Below are 16,895 nucleotides of genomic sequence, written 5' to 3' on the forward strand. Positions count from 1 at the left end.
AGGGCCAGCGGCGGCCTGGGGGGCACCGGGGTGTCTGCGCTGGCTGCAGAAGCCGGGGGTCCTGGGGTCCGATTGCCCGCGCCGTTGGCGGGGTGCGTGTCCGCGGCTGGATCGGAGCCAGGAGAGACCGGGCGGCCCAGCCGAGGAGGAAGAGGAGGAGGAGAAGGAGGAGGAAGGGGAGCGGGAGGAGGAGCGGGAGGCGGCGGAGGGCGCGGGAGGGGGAGGAGGAGCGGGGGCGGCGGCTGGCCCCGCCGGCTCAGCGTGCGGAAGAGTTTGCCGCGCGAGCAGCCGGCCTCCCGCAGCAGCCGAGCGACCGGCGCGGGGGCGGCCCAGCAGCGGCGGCCGCGGAGCCCCGAAACCCGCGGCGGCGGCGGCGGCGGCGGCGGCGGCGACGAGCGAGAGCAGCGCCTCCCGCCGCCGCCCGGGAGAAGCTCGTCGCGCTCGTTCGCCGCCTGGGCCCCCAGCGGCGGCGGGAGGCGCGTCTTCCCGGCCCAGTCTGCACCCGGCCCGGTCGGGCCGCCCCGGCCCGCTCCGAGGTAAGAGGACCTCGGCACGTTGGCCACGCCGGGTTCCTGGGGTGGAGTGCGTGCGCGTGGGGCAACAGGACCCCCGCCACCTGCTTGCCGACGCGGGGGACGCGCGGGCTCGGGAGGGGCGCGAGACTGCGCAGCGCGGGGCGCCCCGCCGGGCCGCGGGGAGGAGAGTTCCCCTCGGTCCGCACGCCGGGCCGCCTGGATCAGCGCCTCGGGGACGACGACAGCGGGGGCTCAGCCTCTGGGCTTCGGGTGCGTCTCGCCCTGGAGACAAGGACCGGGCACCCCCCCTCCCCAATCTCGGAATTTGGGGATCTTCCCACGGGCTTGAATAGGGGCTGTCTCTCCCCCCCCCCCAACAGTAGCGTGGAGATGGCCCGCTGTCCTCCCCGAGCCCCATCACGCGTCTCCAGGTCCCGAGTGGGTTCGGGCCGGGTGGGGTGTTGGGTCCCGTGCGTTTCGACCGCGCGTCCGGCCCCCTCCTCGGGAGGCCACCGGGTCGGGGTGCCGGCGAGGCGTTTTGTTGGGAGGTGTGTGTGTGCACCTGAACCAGAATGGACCTTTGACCTTTCTAAGGAGGAGCTGTGGGTTGGGAACCGGGGAGACTGGTACCGAGGAGCCAGATTCAAAACCAGCTCCCCTCCGTGCCTGCCACTCCTCTAGGTAAGAAAAGTTTGTGTTCAGCGCTGTGATTCATAGATAGTAACCCGTTTTATTGCTGAAACAAGATGAAGACTGTAAATATGTCTGCGCAAGTTCACAAACGGACGGAATCTCCGAAGATGGTATCCAGGAGGCTTGAGTTACCAGAGTTAAAAAAGCTCATGCACTCCACAGGTGTTCAAGCGGGGGTCCGAGATGGGCGAGTTCTTTTGTTTCCTTAATACTGTGGTATTCACCCCGCATTCGTCAGAATAGTTAACCTGTTTGTTTACAGGTAAATTGAATTAATTTAATTAGCAGAGACGAGCTAGTCGATCTTGATCATTAGAACCCAAGCCTTCTTGTTCCTTAGAAGAGGTTCCCCCCCCCCCCCACCTCGGTTTGGACTTCCCAGGTAATTAGTTCTTGGCAAGACTTAGCTGTATCGACACCTCTGCGTCCCCCACAGCAACCAAGTCCTCATCCCCATCCGGTGACTGGTGAATTGGCCAAGTAATTTTGGCTTGCATTTAAAAACAGAGCTTTCTTCCTTGGAAGACACCCTTCAAATTCAAGGGTATATGTTCGCTCTTGCTTTCTGCTACTGAGATTTCCCTACTGAGATTTCCCGAAAGAAAAATGTTTGCCAAAGATACCTCCCCCCCAAAAAAAATGGTTTTGAAATAAACCTTGAATAAACATAAGCCTAATGTTTAAAAAAAAAAAAACAGTCCGACCTGGGCCACTATTTTACAAAACCAAATTCAATGTCTCATTACAGCTAAACCGGAATCAGAAGTATTGCTATTTCTCAGCAGTTTACTTAAAGATTTAGTTAAAAATAAAGTGTGTGGCATACAATCAGTAATTACTTTCCACCTCACAGAGAGATGGGGAGTGTGACTTAGAAGAATTGTTAGTATGCTTTTAGCTAATTTCCTCTTAAAAAATTATGCATCTGTTTTTTTTCCTGATGCCACTGTATGTAAATTCAGAAATAGCTTTATTCTCACTATTTCTGGCCAGGCTAAAAAAGGGAATCTAATCTACAGAAAATATATTTATAAAATGTTAACCCAGTCCCCAAGAGTCAAACATGCCAAGTTCTAAGAACCCAGTAAACTTCCCTAATTAGTATGATGAAAACAATTCCTGGGCATCATTGGAGATGTTCATATGGAATGAAAGAATAAACCTATTAAAGTTTTTATTTTTTCATTGTCTTGAGGTAGTTGTACAAAGGGGTTTCAATTCAATGTCAGTTTGTAAGTACAATACATCTTGACCAATGTCAGTCCTTCCATCCTTCTCTTGGATCTGAGAATCAATCTGTATATAGGCAACGATTGTCTTAAAGCTTACTTTGTTCTTTTAAAAAGGTTTGATCCTGTTTGATGTTTCTGGCTGTTTAATAATGAAAATGCTTTTTAGAAATAGTGAAAATAGTAGAGAAAATCTTTGTTACTTGGTGTACCATTAATGGTAGTAATCCACTTAAACTTTCTGTACAATCTCGCTTAACTCTTGATAGACTTTATAGCTCACTCTTGACATTGTTTGCTTGTTTTGTCGGTTGTGGGGTTTGAACCCTGGGCCCTTCAGCTCAAGGTGAGCGCTCTCCCATGTGAGCTACAGTGCCACTTCTGGTGTTTTTATGGTTAATTGTAAATAAAGTCTCATGGACTTCTGCCTAGGCTTGCTTTGAACCGTGATCCTCTGATCTCAGCCTCCTGAGTAGCTAGGATTACAGGCATGAACCACTGGAGCCCGCTCAAATGGCTTGCTTGTTTTTAAGTGAGAGATTCAACATTACTGAAGTTCTTCAGGATTATAATTATATCTGTGTATACTTTTTGTGTTTATTTTTTTTTGATAGAGTCTTGGTTTTGAATCCCAAGAACCCACAAGGGCTGTTAATTTTAAAACAACTATGTGTTCTGTTCTTGACATGAATGGCCAGTTTCTTCCAATATGATTGCTGTCTCATGCTGGTAGTAAGCCTCATGCTTTTCTGTTCTGGTGATATGTCCCGTGCTGTTCCAGGGTAGTGGTAGGTCCCATACTTTCCCAGACTGGATCTTGGCTGTCCTATGCTGATAACATGCAGGATATAACAACTCTCTCCCAAGGCAGGTCAGATTGGATTGTGAGGCATTGAAAATAGCCTAGTGACTCAGTGTTCTTGGCTGCGTTACACCAACAGTTTAATTGGTTTTTATCATAGCAAGCATCTAATTGGGTTTCACATTTAAATAGTGAAAATGGTACTTGATGACTTCTTTGCTTACAGAAATGTTTGATTCGTATATTCTTGATAGTCACTCTATTTGTAGCAAAAACAGGAGGTCAGAGATTGTCATATTCATACTTGTCTCTTCCTCTCATCCCTACAAGGCCTCATTCATGATAGGTGCTTAATAAGGTATGGGAAATTAGCTGATTTGTCAGCCGTTAATATCCAAAGTTAGAACTTTCTGAATGCTAATGGGGTACTTAACTATGAGCAATTCCATTTTAAATCTGATGATGATTAATACTATCTTACAGCACTAAATAAACATTTATTAAATAGGAGCATGTGTTTCAAAAGAGAGTTTTCAGGCAGTCTTTACCTTAGGCCAGTGCCTTCATTCTCACTTGAATTCTTTGACATTTGGGACTACTTGATATTTTAAGCAAAGTCGTTTCTTAGGTAATTTTTCCTCAGACACCATTTGAACTTTTTCAGGTCTTTATGTGCCATTCTATTATTTAAAATAGAGAGTTTGTCTCCTACACTGGTGCAAATTAACAATCTGTTTGCACAGGCAGTGGGCGTGGGACCTCAGAGTGCCCCTTAATCACAGAGGGGCCTTGTTCAATGCAGATTCGAACTCAGGATATCTGCGTTGGGATGTCAGCTTTATCATTTTTCATCTGAGCATCATGTCTGGATGCCATGTAGTAACAGCATTCTGGGATTTGCCTGATCCAGTTCAGGACATGTCTACTAAACATACTGTACATAGTAACCCCAGATGGTACAATGACAGAGGCAGGACCTACCTGCTCCAGAGGATCCCATAAGATAAGGAAGAGAGAAAGAGATGGATTCATTTTCTTCTAAACTGAGAATGAGTTCTTGGGAGACTGCTCTGCAGAGTGGCCAGTGAAGGACATAGGAAAGGGGATTTTCTGGATGGACTTTTCACATTGCTAACCATGATCTGTAGTGTTGTCTAAATGGGGAACTTTGTAACTTGCAAGAAATAAAGTGCCTATTTTGAAATTAAGCAGGCCTCAGATAGCTCCTGCTCAGCTACTGTGTGACTCGGAGCAACTGTTGAATTTTTCTGAGTCTAAGCACCCTGCTAGGAAAAAAAAAAAGTGAAAAATGCTTATCTAGCCTAGTTCCGAGGATTACAATAGTCAAGGACACTTGTTGGGCCTAGAAAAAGTGATTGAAGATATTATTGTTGATGGGAGAGAAGGGACCAGAAAGCAAGGAGGATGAGGTATTTCCTTGAATATTTTTCCATGTAGTTTACCCACTCGAGATTAAGTTAGTAAGGCCTTCAAACCCAAGGCAGGAGTAGAGAACCAAGATAGGTAGGTTCATAGGATAGGAAGTTAAATAGATACAAAGTAGAGCAGCTGGGCGCATACTTACCTCTTCCCTTCTTCAGGCTAGCTTTGTTGATACCTTACCTGGCGCTGTGTCTTGTGCTTAACCTGCAGGTTCTGTGCATCTAGGCTGCCTTAAAAATATAATGCAGAGGGTAACTTGGCACTGGTGGTAGATCTGCCCTGATTCTAGTTATTCTTCTACTTTTCCATTTTTCTTAAACATCAAAGAGCCATTGCCAGGGGTTCATGCCTGTAATCCTAGCTACTCAGGAAGCTGAGATCTGAAGCTTATCTTTCAGAGCCAGCCCTGGCAGAAAACACTGTGAGACTCTTATCTCCATTGACTGGCAAAAAACTGGAAGTAGAAGAGTGGCTCAAGTGCTGTAGTGCCAGTCTTGAGCAGAAAATGCTGTGCAAGAGCTCAAGGCCCTGAGTTCAAGCCCCAGTATGTCTGTCTGTCTGTCTGTCTGTCTGTCTGTCTGTCTGTCTGTCTGTCTGTCTGTCTACTCTCTCTCTCTTACAGGCACACAGACACATGATGTATGTGTGTGTTGTGTGTGTGTGTGTGTGTGTGTGTGTGTGTGTGTGTGTGTGCATGCATGGTTCATTTTCCAGTGGAGCACTTTAAAGGATTAAGGCTATCAATCAGTCCTTTCAGTATAGTATAATTTATCTGACATTATTGCAGGACATGTGGGAATTTGCCTGAGGTTCACTTTCCACTCCATACTCAAGATGACTACTTCCTCCTGACCTGTAGCGGTGCCAAGGCAGTGATTTTAGTGCTCTTAGTGGCCCTAGAAATGCTTTAGTATCATTCTGCTCCTCAAAGGAAATTGCTAGAGGTTCATTTATTATTGGTAAAGATTTCTTTGCTACCACGCTTTCCACATTCTATAAATGTACACCTTGAAAATAATTTTTTAAGAGCATGACAATGGTGCTTTTTATTTTAGTGTCAGTACTAGGACTTGAACTCAGGGCCTGGGAACTGTCCTTGAGCTTTTTTTTTTTTCACTCAAGGATGGCCCTCTACCACTTTAGCCACAGCATCACTTCCAGTTGTCTGTTGGTTAATTGAAGATAAGAGTCTCACAGACTTTCCTGCCTAGGATGGCCTTGAACAACATCCTCAGATCTCAGCCTCCAGAGTAGCTAGGATTATAGGCATGAACCACCAGTGCCTGGCTGGCAATAGCACTTTGATGTTCAGGGGAAATGGTAAAGTAGAGGAGTTAGTAGAGTCAAGGCAGGCCTTCAGGACAGTGGAGAGATGGAGAGCAGGAAGATGGAAGAGTGAGGGCAGGAATGAGACCTAAAGGCCCCAGTTTTCAAGAACCCCAACTTTGTGGATTTTGCTGCTTTGCTGTGTTCAGAAATATGCTTAGGTCACTGAAAATCAACCAGGCTTCCAGAAGCAGGCAAGAGAAAATCAAGCTGTGTGATTCAAGCCTCTTGTGAAGCTATACAATATTAAAAACTCATTTTAAAGAGAATTTTTAAACTTTTTTTTCTGTTTGTAGGAGTCATTATAAAGGTTTTGGAAAAGAGCAAAGAATCAACAAGGATCAAGATGTCCCACATTTTAAAATGTATTTCCTATCAGCCTTTTTCCTAGGCCTTAAAATGTTTGTATTTGATTTTTTTAATGGAGATGATCTTGTAGACATTTTCTTATAATACAACCGATTCTATTACAAATCAGATCACCATCACCATTATAAGTCAAAGATGACTTAAGTGGCTCACTGAGTAGTTATTTCCTGTTTTTATTTTTGTGCCTGAACTAAGGCTTGAACTCAGGGCTTAAAGTGATGTCCCTTGGCTTTTTTGCTCAAGGCTGGCACTCTGCCCCTTGAGCAACAGCTTCGCTTCCCAGATTTTTGCTGGTTAATTGGAGATAAGAATCTTATGGACTTTCCTGGCTTTGAACCATGATCTTCAGAGGCTTCTCCTGAGTAGCTAGATTACAAGTATGAGCCACCAGCAAGCTTAAAAGAGTAATTTTAAAAGACTTCTTAAAAATGTTATTAGGAGACATACCAGTTCAGTAACCTGTTCCCTGGGTGGAGATGTCCTTGCAAACTGGATCCTGAAAGCAATACAGCTTCTTAGTTTTCAGTCTGACAGACCCTGAATTCAGTTGTTGGAATGTTCAGTAGTCACTTAGAGAAACACTTTAGGCCTTGTAGGAGATATGGTTGGGAAAAGAGTTTGCTGGGTTCTTTGACATTTTTCATTTCTGCTAGGGAAGACATCAAAGCAAATGGGGTGTGATGCTTATAAGAAATGGAAATCCGCTGGGCACTGGTGGCTCATGCCTATAATCCTAGCTCCTCAGGAGGCTGAGATCTGAGGATCGTGGTTCAAAGCCAGCCTGGGCAGGAACATCTGCGAGACTCTTATCTCCAATAAACCACTAGAAAACCAGAAGTGGTGCTGTGGCTCAAGCAGTAGAGTGCTCACCTTGAGCTGAAGAGCACAGTGACAGCGCCCAGGCCCAGAGTTCAAGCCCCATGACCGACAAAAAAAAAAAAAAAAGAAAGAAAGAAATGGAAATCCCCCTTTAGGGAAGAACACATTTGCCAAGTGCCACTCTTGTACTCAGAAACACTAGCCATATGCTGTCCTCTGATAGGAAAGGCAGAAGCAATATGACAAAGGAAAAATCTCCCATAGGAAACATATGACACACAGGAAATAAAACCTATCAATAGAGTTCCTGGGGACATAATAAGGAACAATAGAGTAGACTTCGAGTCTTTGTTGTACACAAAAGCATCCCAAGTATCCTGGTATAAATGGAATTATCAGAGCAAAGTTTGAGACCACCAAGAAATAAGAATGCCTTTAAACAATCATTTAAGTCTATATCGTTGGCATACACACATGAACAACTTTTTGTTCTTAATTCAGACAGATGAATTCCATTTCAAGTCCGGCATCTAGTCACTGGGCCTATAGTTCTTCTGGGGTGATTTCCCCAATAATCTACTTTGGCAGCATTTAGACTTGTCTTTAGTGTTAGGCTGAAACATCTGTTTAGTATTGTGATAGTCATTTTTCTGCCAGTATGACAAAATGCCCAAGATAACAAAACTTAGAAGGAGGAAAGTTTCATCCTTTCCTCAGAGGTCACTCAGCCACATTGCTTTCAGACCTATGGCCACATAGAATGTCAAGTTAGAAGTGCATAGCATATGAGTTCTGTTCATCTCATGGCAGCCAGAAAGTGAAGGAGGAAAAGAGGAAGGAGTCAGCAGACCCAGTAACCTCTCCAAGGACATAGTCTCAATAACCTGACTTCCTTCCACTAGGTTCACCTTTCCAGTGTCCCACCACCTCCCAATAGTGAAATAGAATGGTGACCAAGACTTTAATGTGTGGGCCTTTGGAAGTCATTGAAGATTCAAACCATCATGAGTATGTTCGGAGTTTAAAAACTTGATGACTTCAATTTTCCACTGTTCCTTAAGGTTAGGTCTTGTTTAAACATAGGCAAGATCATGAGTCTGCACTTTGCAGGCTGAGCAGTTATCATCAGCTGCCCGGTGACAAGAATGAGGGAGGAAACAGGCATTACCTGGAGCTGGCTTGTAGTGAGAACAAAGAGAAGGCAGGCTGGCTGCCATGTTGACCTAACATTTGCCATGTCACTGCTTCCATATGGGCTGTCTGCCGTATGACCATCCCTGCCAAGGATCCCTTCGCCGGTGTTTTCAGATGGGGAATGGAGTATTGTTGAGGAGTGCCATCCAGTTCTGAAATTAGTGCAGCTGATGGGTACATGAAGATGTCCAACTCTGTGTGACCTCTCCAAGTCTTTGGTTCTGGATTTTATTTCTGGTCCTTTCCTCTTTAGTGATGCTAAAGAGAGAAACCCACTCACAGCAGTCTAACATGGTGACTTGGGTATGGTCTTATGGTGCTTTAAGCCAGGGATTTTGCTTCTATTCCAAATCAGACATGGGGTTTGATTGATAATAGTCTGTAGGATTGATGGCTCAAGACAAACAGACTTCATCAGAGAGAAGTCAAGTATTTCTGAGCTGCTTCTGGGACTTTTCACCCTTGGCCTTTGTTTCTCAGCTCTTCACTGTGAAAACAGTGACATGACCTCCATCTATCTGGTCTAGAGATCATGGAAATGCTGGTCACTAAATGTGTTCTAAAACCTGCTGTTCATTCCACACAACCAAGTGAAGCAATTGATAAAATAACTCCTATGCTTTTACTATTAGCTTTACAGTCATTAGATCTAAACAAAACTCCTTTTGGAGATTGTGCTCAAGGGAAGTCTGGACTCCTTCATGTGGAGTTGAAGGTTATTTTGGTGAAAACAGATTATCTATCCTCAGACTATTTGGGAGCTTGGGTCCAGGATCCACATCACTGTAAAAGTCTAGGATGTGCAAATGGCATATAGTATCTGAAGATCACCTAACATGTCCTCTGAATATTTAAATCATGTCTAGATTACTTATAATATCTAATTTGATGGAAATGCTGTGGAAACAGTTGCTATATTCTGTTGTTCAGGGCAGAACAAGGAAACAAGTATGTATATTCAGTATAGGCACAATTTTTTTCTTGTGTATTTTCAGTCTGAGGTTGGTTGAATCAGCTGATGTAAAACCCGTGGCCATGGAAGGAGGGCTGTAGATGAAATTAGTCAGTGGAAGTTATTTGTTACTCCTCTAGTTGTGCAGTGGCTTTCTTTTGGTCTATCCCTGTGCCTAGATAGTGGCATTCTCCAGAAAAGAAAAGAAAACGAAACAAAATAACAAGAAGACTGGGCAGAATGGTTCACACCTATGATCCCATCTACTCAGGGGGCAGAGATTAGAAGGTCAGCCTGGGCAAGAAGCTCATGAGATCCCATCTTAATCAACAAGCTGGTATGGTTGTATGCACCTGCCTTCCTAGAGGCATAGATTGGAGAGTCACAGCCCATGACTGGCCCTAGGCAAAAACCTAACACTCTAACCAAAAAAACAAAAGTAAAAAAGGATGATGGGTATAGCTTACATAGTACAGCAACTGCCTGTTCCTTTTTCCTTGGGGAAAAAAACTTGACCTGTACTGTGTTTGCACAGGTCCTTTGTTACAAAGGAGTCAGCCAGGTAACTTCTACTTTATGTACACAATTCACTTAGTTCTCTGTCTTTTGGCTATGGCTGCATCTCCAATTAGCTGTAGAGTCTTAATTCCCATTTGGGTGTTCTTGGGTGCTATCCCTTGCACCTTCTTAGAGCTACATTTGTAACTTCTAACAGCTCAGGACTTCTAACACTTCCATCTGTATTGTCTCTGTGACTATAAGATCTCTATTAAAAATATTCTTCCTTTTCTTTGGTGTGCCACTGTTGACCCATAACCTGATTTTAAATCATAGCGCATGTAAGTGGACATCATTGTATCTGTTAGTGACACCCAACATGGTTGAATAAAGAGATCATTTGATAAAGACAGCTTGTGGCCCATGGCAGAAAGCTTTGGGGCCCTGAAGTGGTCAATGGAAACTGAGTGGCCTCTAAGAGTCACAACTGCTTCTCTATCTATAAGGAGAGAGCAATACTCAAGGCTGGAAATCAAGAGGAGGGCACAGAGGCTTATTAAAGTTAACTATAAAAATGAAAAGCAAAGCCAGCCCTGGTGGCTCATGTCTGTAATCCTGGTTACTCAAGAGTTTGAGATCTGAGGATCATGGTTCAAAGCCAGTGTGGGCAGGAAAACCTGTGACACTCTTATCTCCAGTTTGACCACCAAATAGCTGGAAGTGGAGCTTTTGCCCAAGTGTTAACAGTACTAACCTTGAGCAACAAAAGCTAAGGGATAGCACTCTTGAGTTCAATCCCCAGGATCTGCATCAGAGAGAGAGAGAGAGAGAGAGAGAGAGAGAGAGAGAGAGAGAGAGAGAGAGAGAGAGAGAGAGACAGAGAGAGAGAGAGAGAGAGAGAGAGAGAGGAGGAGGAGGACGGGAGTATGGGGGGGGCAGGGCACAAAGCAAACAAAGCAAGCTGTGAAGCTGGGCGGGCACTGGTAGCTCACACCTGTAATCCTAGTTACTTAAGAGGTTGAAATGTGAGGATAACAGTTTGAAGTCAGCCCAGTCAGGAAAATTTGAGACTCTTATCTCCACTTAACCAGCAAAGGCAGAAGTGGAGCTGTGGCTCAAATGATAGAGCACTTTAAGTGAAAAAGCTATGGGATAGTGTCAAGGCTCTGAGTTCAAGCCTTAGTATCAACACACACACACACACAAAAGGGAGGGAAGGGAAGGAAGGAAGGAAGAAAAGAAGTGTGTGTGTGTGTGTGTGTATGTGTGTGTGTGTGTGTGTGTGTGTGTGTGTGTGTGTGTGTGTGTGTGTGTTTTAAATTATTGGCTGCTGTGACTAGTTTACCACTGTCCTGACATTCAGCTGGGTAAATGGCAAACTCAAGTTGTTTTCTTCTGGAATGAAGTACTTGATTTTTCCCAGACAGGGTGCATGTTAGCAAATAAAAACATCATAGCTCAGCATCCTCTTAGAGCAACATAATGAAGAACCCGAGATACTTAAGATAGAAGAAATCAGGCACTTGAAATGTCTTGGCAGTTGCTCAGGGTGACAGCTACTTGCAAAACCTTTTGCCGTTTATAAGAGCAAAGTACCTTGATAACCTTTTGTGTCTGAGATTTCAGTCCAAACCAAATAGTTTGTGTATATTCCCATGAGACTGTATGGGCTTTGTAGAGTTTTCACTGTGACAAATGTGTCTCGTGCTATTTCCTGTAACCTTTCTTTTTTTATATTTTTTATAGAGAGCATCGGCTTGAGGTATTACTACTCAGATTCCTCTACCCCAGAAGGATCTTTTTTTCAATGAATGAATGAATTTATTTGCAGTATTAGGTTTTGAACTCAATCTCATGTTGGCTCAGCTGGTGCTTTACCACTTGAGTCAGGACTTTTCTGCTCAGGCTGACTTCAAACTTCAGTCCTCTGATCTCAGCTTCCCAGGTAGTTAGGATTACAAGCACAAGCCACCAGCGTTTGACGTTTTAGTTATTTTTTGAGAAGAGTTTTATTAAGTTTCCCAGGCTGGTTTTGAACTCATGATACTCCTCCTTAATGCTGGAATAAAAGGCATGTACTATCACACTTGACCTGGACCCTATTATTTTCCTCCTGTGACAAATACTTTGAAGAACAAGATTCATCTGATCTCAATGGAGCTAGAAATGTATTCACATGGTTACTTAGTGGATTTGAGGTAGAAGGAAAAGAACTCAGTGATCACCCAGTGCAACATGGCTTATGGTTTTCCAAATGACACTTGGAAACTCATACAGCACAGAGGTCTGTCTCTGAGCCAAGAGCTTGCAGGTGACCCCTCCAGGTGGCTCAGTGCTTTCCTGAGATCCAAGAAGGTTTGTTTCTTCACTTAGAAAATCAGGGGCTTCTCAGGCTCTGGTTCCAGCAAGTCAGCCTGTGCACATACCACCCAGAAGTTCTGGGAAGGCCACACTGGAGACTAAAGCCAACTTTCCCTGCCTCACCTTATCTTTCTTCATGCTCTCCACAATCTGCACTGGGACATGTGTATAATAAGATATGGAAGGCAAGTTCTGCAGCCTATGGGTACAGGGAGAAACAGGACAAGATTACACACAGCCCATCCCCATTCACTGCGGAGGACCGGCTCCCTTTGTTCATCTCTGACATCTGACTTGTCTTTCAGATAAACAGAATACATGCCCAGAACTTGCTCACAACTCAGATGAGGAATAAAATGCCTATCTATTTGAGTAACCTTTAAATGGCAAGATAATTGTGTATTTTTATGGGATACAGTGTGTTCTTCTGGTACATCTATATCAGCTCAGGAAGTAGGTTATCTATCATTTCAAACATTTATCAGTTCATGATAAAAAGCATTCAAAACCTCCTCTTCTTGCTATTTTGAATTATACATTATGATATTATTAACTGCAATTACCCTCTGCAGGAGTAATTGAACAACTTTTCTTTTTTAATGTTCTATCTCTTAAGGTATGCCTCCTGCCGCTTTTGGCACTGATTCTTAGAGTGAGGCTGTACTAGGGCCTGAACTTAAAGCAATGTTCCTTAGGTTTTCCACTCAAGGCTGGCACTCTACCACTTGAGCCACAGCTCCATTTCCAGCTTTTGCATGATTAATTAGAGATAAGAATCTCACAGACTTTCCTGATCAGGCTGGCCTTGAACCATGATCCTCAGATCTCAGCCTCCTGCCTACCTAGAATTACAGGTGCCCCACTGACATTGGTTATTTTTGAGATAGGGTCTCCCTTTATGCAGCTTAGGGGAGCCTGAGCTGCTTGGTCCTCCTGTGTCCCCATGTCACTGGGGATGACAGGTGCTTACACTTCTGCTGGGATAGCAGATGTGCACTGCTGTTCCCAGTCATTGATTGAGATGGAGTCTTGAGAACTTTTTTCTCCCACACCCCCATATCCATTTCCCAATTAGTAGGAATACAGGCATGAGCACCTGTACTCAACTTTCAACTACTTCTAATAGTGCTTCTTAAGCATAGCCTGGGAGCCAGGGTCAGCCACATTATTTTCCCACCTGTCTGTTTTACCCCATAACTTTGTCACTGTTACTCTTGGGGCATCTCTTTATCATTTTTTTTTCCTGAACCAGTTACGCATAGTGAAATATTGTTAGGCCTGAGAGTCATTGGGAGGGCTAGATGGTATGATCAGCTGTCAGTCACACTCATCTGCTCCTTTAGTAGGACAACAGTCTCTCGAGGGGAGGGCTGTTTTCTATCCAAGACACCAAGGTTCAAAGCAGTGACGCAAACAAGGACAGTCAGCCAGCACTTGAAGGTAGCCCTTTAAAAGAAAGCACCAAAAATAGAACAGCCGAAGTTTATTTACTTGTTCTGAAATGCCACTTGCAGAAAGATAGTGGATATGTCTAGAACAAATGAAGTATTCAGACCGTGCCTTCTTTAGATTAAGTGGCTTTCTAGAGTGTGGGGTTGCTGCGTGGTGGCTGGCGTGTGTAATCCAGTGTCTGTGGCCGTCAGAGGAGGCAGCCCATGAAAGCTACAAAAGAAAAGTGATTGCAGGAAAATCTTTTTTTTTTTTTAGGGCAAAATCATTATCTGGTTTCTTGCCATCTTGTAGCAGCTAACCTGCTTTTCAAAATTGTTTCTGTAGCTGTAATGAGGACATTTATTCTGTCTTGTCTCATTTTCTTGGGGTCCGCAACAATTTTTTTTTTTAACCAGAGCTTAGCTGTGAAGTTGGTGTAGAAAAGTAGGAGTCACCTAGCACCATATTTGCAAACTGCCATTTCACCTGGGCTGTAGCTACCCCAAGTGCCTAGAACCCAGCAACTGACTTGTAGCGAAGTTTCTAGAAGTTCTTCCTAGAAGTCTCTCAGGATTACCCTGAAAAGCTCATTCATACATGAATACAAGCCTTAGTACTTGGGGTAATAGGAAAATATGAGCAAGTTGAGAGTATCACAGGCCTTTTCAGGCTCCTCCATTTAATTGTGTGCGTGTGTGTGTGTGTGTGTGTGTGTGTGTGTGTGTGTGTGTGTATATGAGTGTGTGTGAGTGTTCTCTCCCTCTCGCTCTCTCTCTTCCTCTGTCTCTCTACCCCTCACCCTTCCCTCTCTCTCATGAGTACCAGGGCCAATAATGGGACTTAAACTCAGGGCCTGGGGACTGGCCTTGAGCTTTCATTCAAGGCTGACACTCTACTACTTGAGCCAGAGCTCCACTTCTGGATTGTTGCTGGTTAATTTCAGTTAAGAGTCTCATGGACTTTTCTGCCCAAGCTGGCTTTGAATTACAATCTTCAGTTCTCATCCTCTTGAGTATTCAGGATTACAAGCATGAGCCACTGGCTCATGTGTAGCACATTTTAGATTTTGGAGAGGATTCCCAAAGCATTTTGCTTACTTTGCTAAGGGCAGCTCAGGATGCCCAACCCCCACCCCCACCCCACCTCCACACCCCCCACCCCTCTGCCAGCTTTGGTAGCTGTGAGCATAAGTGTTGGGGGTTCTCCAAGGAAAACATTAGGAGCCTAGTTTGATCTAGTATGTCTTTGTCTACCTGCTACCACGACTGTTTATGAGAACAGAAACAAAACCTGAACATCAAGGTAATTTGGTGTTACCAATGACCGATAAAGGCACACAACATCACCACCACCACCACCACCACCAACAGATTTATTCCAGCAGCCTCAACTATTCCATACTTGATCATAGATGCAGAGTTAGCCATCTGGTACTTTCTCAGAATGACCTGTCGCTTCTCCAGACTCCTTTAGTAACAGATCTGGATTGCTCTGGGCTGTTTGTAGTTTTTAAAAGTGCTAGAAAACCAATGCTGAGGCTGATTTAGGAACAGTTTCAGATAGAGGAAATGACATACCAAACTTGCACCCTAGAGAAATTGTGATAGGGGATGATGGGACTAGAATTGTAGATGTAGAATAATATGCTCAGGAGTGTTATTCAAGGAGCACCACAAAGTTAGATATAGGTGTGTGTGTGTGTGTGTGTGTGTGTGTGTGTGTGTGTGTGTGTGTGTGTGTGTGTGTGTGTATGCTCAGGAGTGTTATTCAAGGAGCACCACAAAGTTAGATATAGGGTGTGTGTGTGTGTGTGTGTGTGTGTGTGTGTGTGTGTGTGTGTGTGTGTGTGTGTGTGTGTGTGTGTGTGTGTGTGTGTGTGTGTGTGTGTGATATAACAAAATGCCCAACAATGAATTTAGGAAGAGGAGGTCCATTTTGGCACATGGTTTTGGAGGTTTCAGTGCATAATTGACTGGTACTGTTGCTTGGGAGCAGGTGGAAGTATATCATGGTGGGAGCAGGTAGTCATTCATCTCTTGGCCAGGAAAATGAAAGAAAGAAGATGAGGAAGAGGCTGGAGTCCAGTCCTTCAAGGGCCTGCCTGCCTGTATTAACCTAACCTCCTCCCAGTAGGCCCCACATCTTAAAGGCTTTACTGTCTTCCTGGAGTACTATGGCTAGGAACCAAACCTTCAGACCATGGACCTTTTGGGATCCAAACAATAGCATCATGGGTAGGCTATACCAGACAAATGTCCTTCCTCATTGGTTCTCCCTACCCCCAAGATGTTTGCATCTTGATTTTAAGATTAAAATCTCCCTGATTGTGCCATGTTACAGCTTCACTCCAAACATGTAGGTGAATCCCAGACTATGGGACAGGGAGAAGAGGTATACAGAGTTTGGGAAGAATATTTCTCTTCATCTCTCCCAGATGGGGAAAAGTGTGGTCAGATATATGAAAGAAGACAAGAGATGGATAAATGGTGCATCGTGGTTCATGTTGGAGTTCTGGGGTCAATTTTCTAGGATTGGGAATTAAAGCCAAAAATACTTGTTAGTACTTCAGTATTTGTGATTGATGGCTGCATCCACATTGCGGTTTCTAGAAAGTTCTACTTCTTACAGAAATCAGAGTCATGCAGAAATGAGCCCTCATCCTCCCAGAATCTCTGACTGTTCGAGAGTAAATCCAGCACACAGAGGTTTTGTTTTGGTTAATGATGAAGCTCACTTGATTCTTTGTCCTGTTCTTATTTCTCATACTACCTGATTTCCTGGGGAAGGATTGATCAATTTAGAACCCAAATAGGATGTAGCTGCGACCTTAAGAGAAAAAAGCCTGTGTTATTTCAGGATGCTATCACCAGCGTCTCCTATTTTTCTGATCATAGGTAATATCATCTGTGTGCTGGTCATGCTGATGGATTTTGCTTTGCACAGTCAGTAAGTTGGAATACAGAGAACTGGGCACCAGCAAATGCCTAGTTCAGTCCCTTTAAGTTGTAGGAAGATACTTCCTGTATCTCCTGAGGGATTGAGATAGCAAGCCCCACCTTCTACTTGTGATCATCAGATGACAGAATGAGGGCGATCTCACTGTGCAGTTGTCACTACTTAGGTATAAAGGGTGCCTTGCTTCATTGCTTTAGAGAAATTATTTTTAATATACCAAAAAATCTACTTGCATTCTAGAAATATATATATATATATATATATATAATCTAACACAAACTTTGATGCCCCTCCAACTTTTTTCTCCT

The 16,895-nt window shown here is 44.2% G+C and overlaps 1 protein-coding gene across 2 annotated transcripts in view; it reads left to right on the forward strand.

Moving 5' to 3' along the window:
* Positions 1-272: 272 nt before the first annotated feature.
* The window catches only part of Npas2 (neuronal PAS domain protein 2), a 176,707-nt gene continuing 160,084 nt past the window's right edge, over positions 273-16,895 (forward strand). The window contains exon 1 of one of the 2 annotated variants that reach the window (XM_069988544.1): positions 273-536. The gene's annotated coding sequence lies outside the window, so the exon portion shown is untranslated. Of the gene's footprint in view, positions 537-1,140; positions 1,197-16,895 lie in introns of those variants that run through there. The other variant, XM_069988545.1, reaches the window with a different exon arrangement.

The sequence above is a fragment of the Dipodomys merriami genome, unplaced genomic scaffold, assembly GCF_024711535.1.
Source record: "Dipodomys merriami isolate MVZ:Mamm:240054 unplaced genomic scaffold, mDipMer1.0.p SCAF_36, whole genome shotgun sequence".
Classification (NCBI taxonomy): domain Eukaryota; kingdom Metazoa; phylum Chordata; class Mammalia; order Rodentia; family Heteromyidae; genus Dipodomys; species Dipodomys merriami.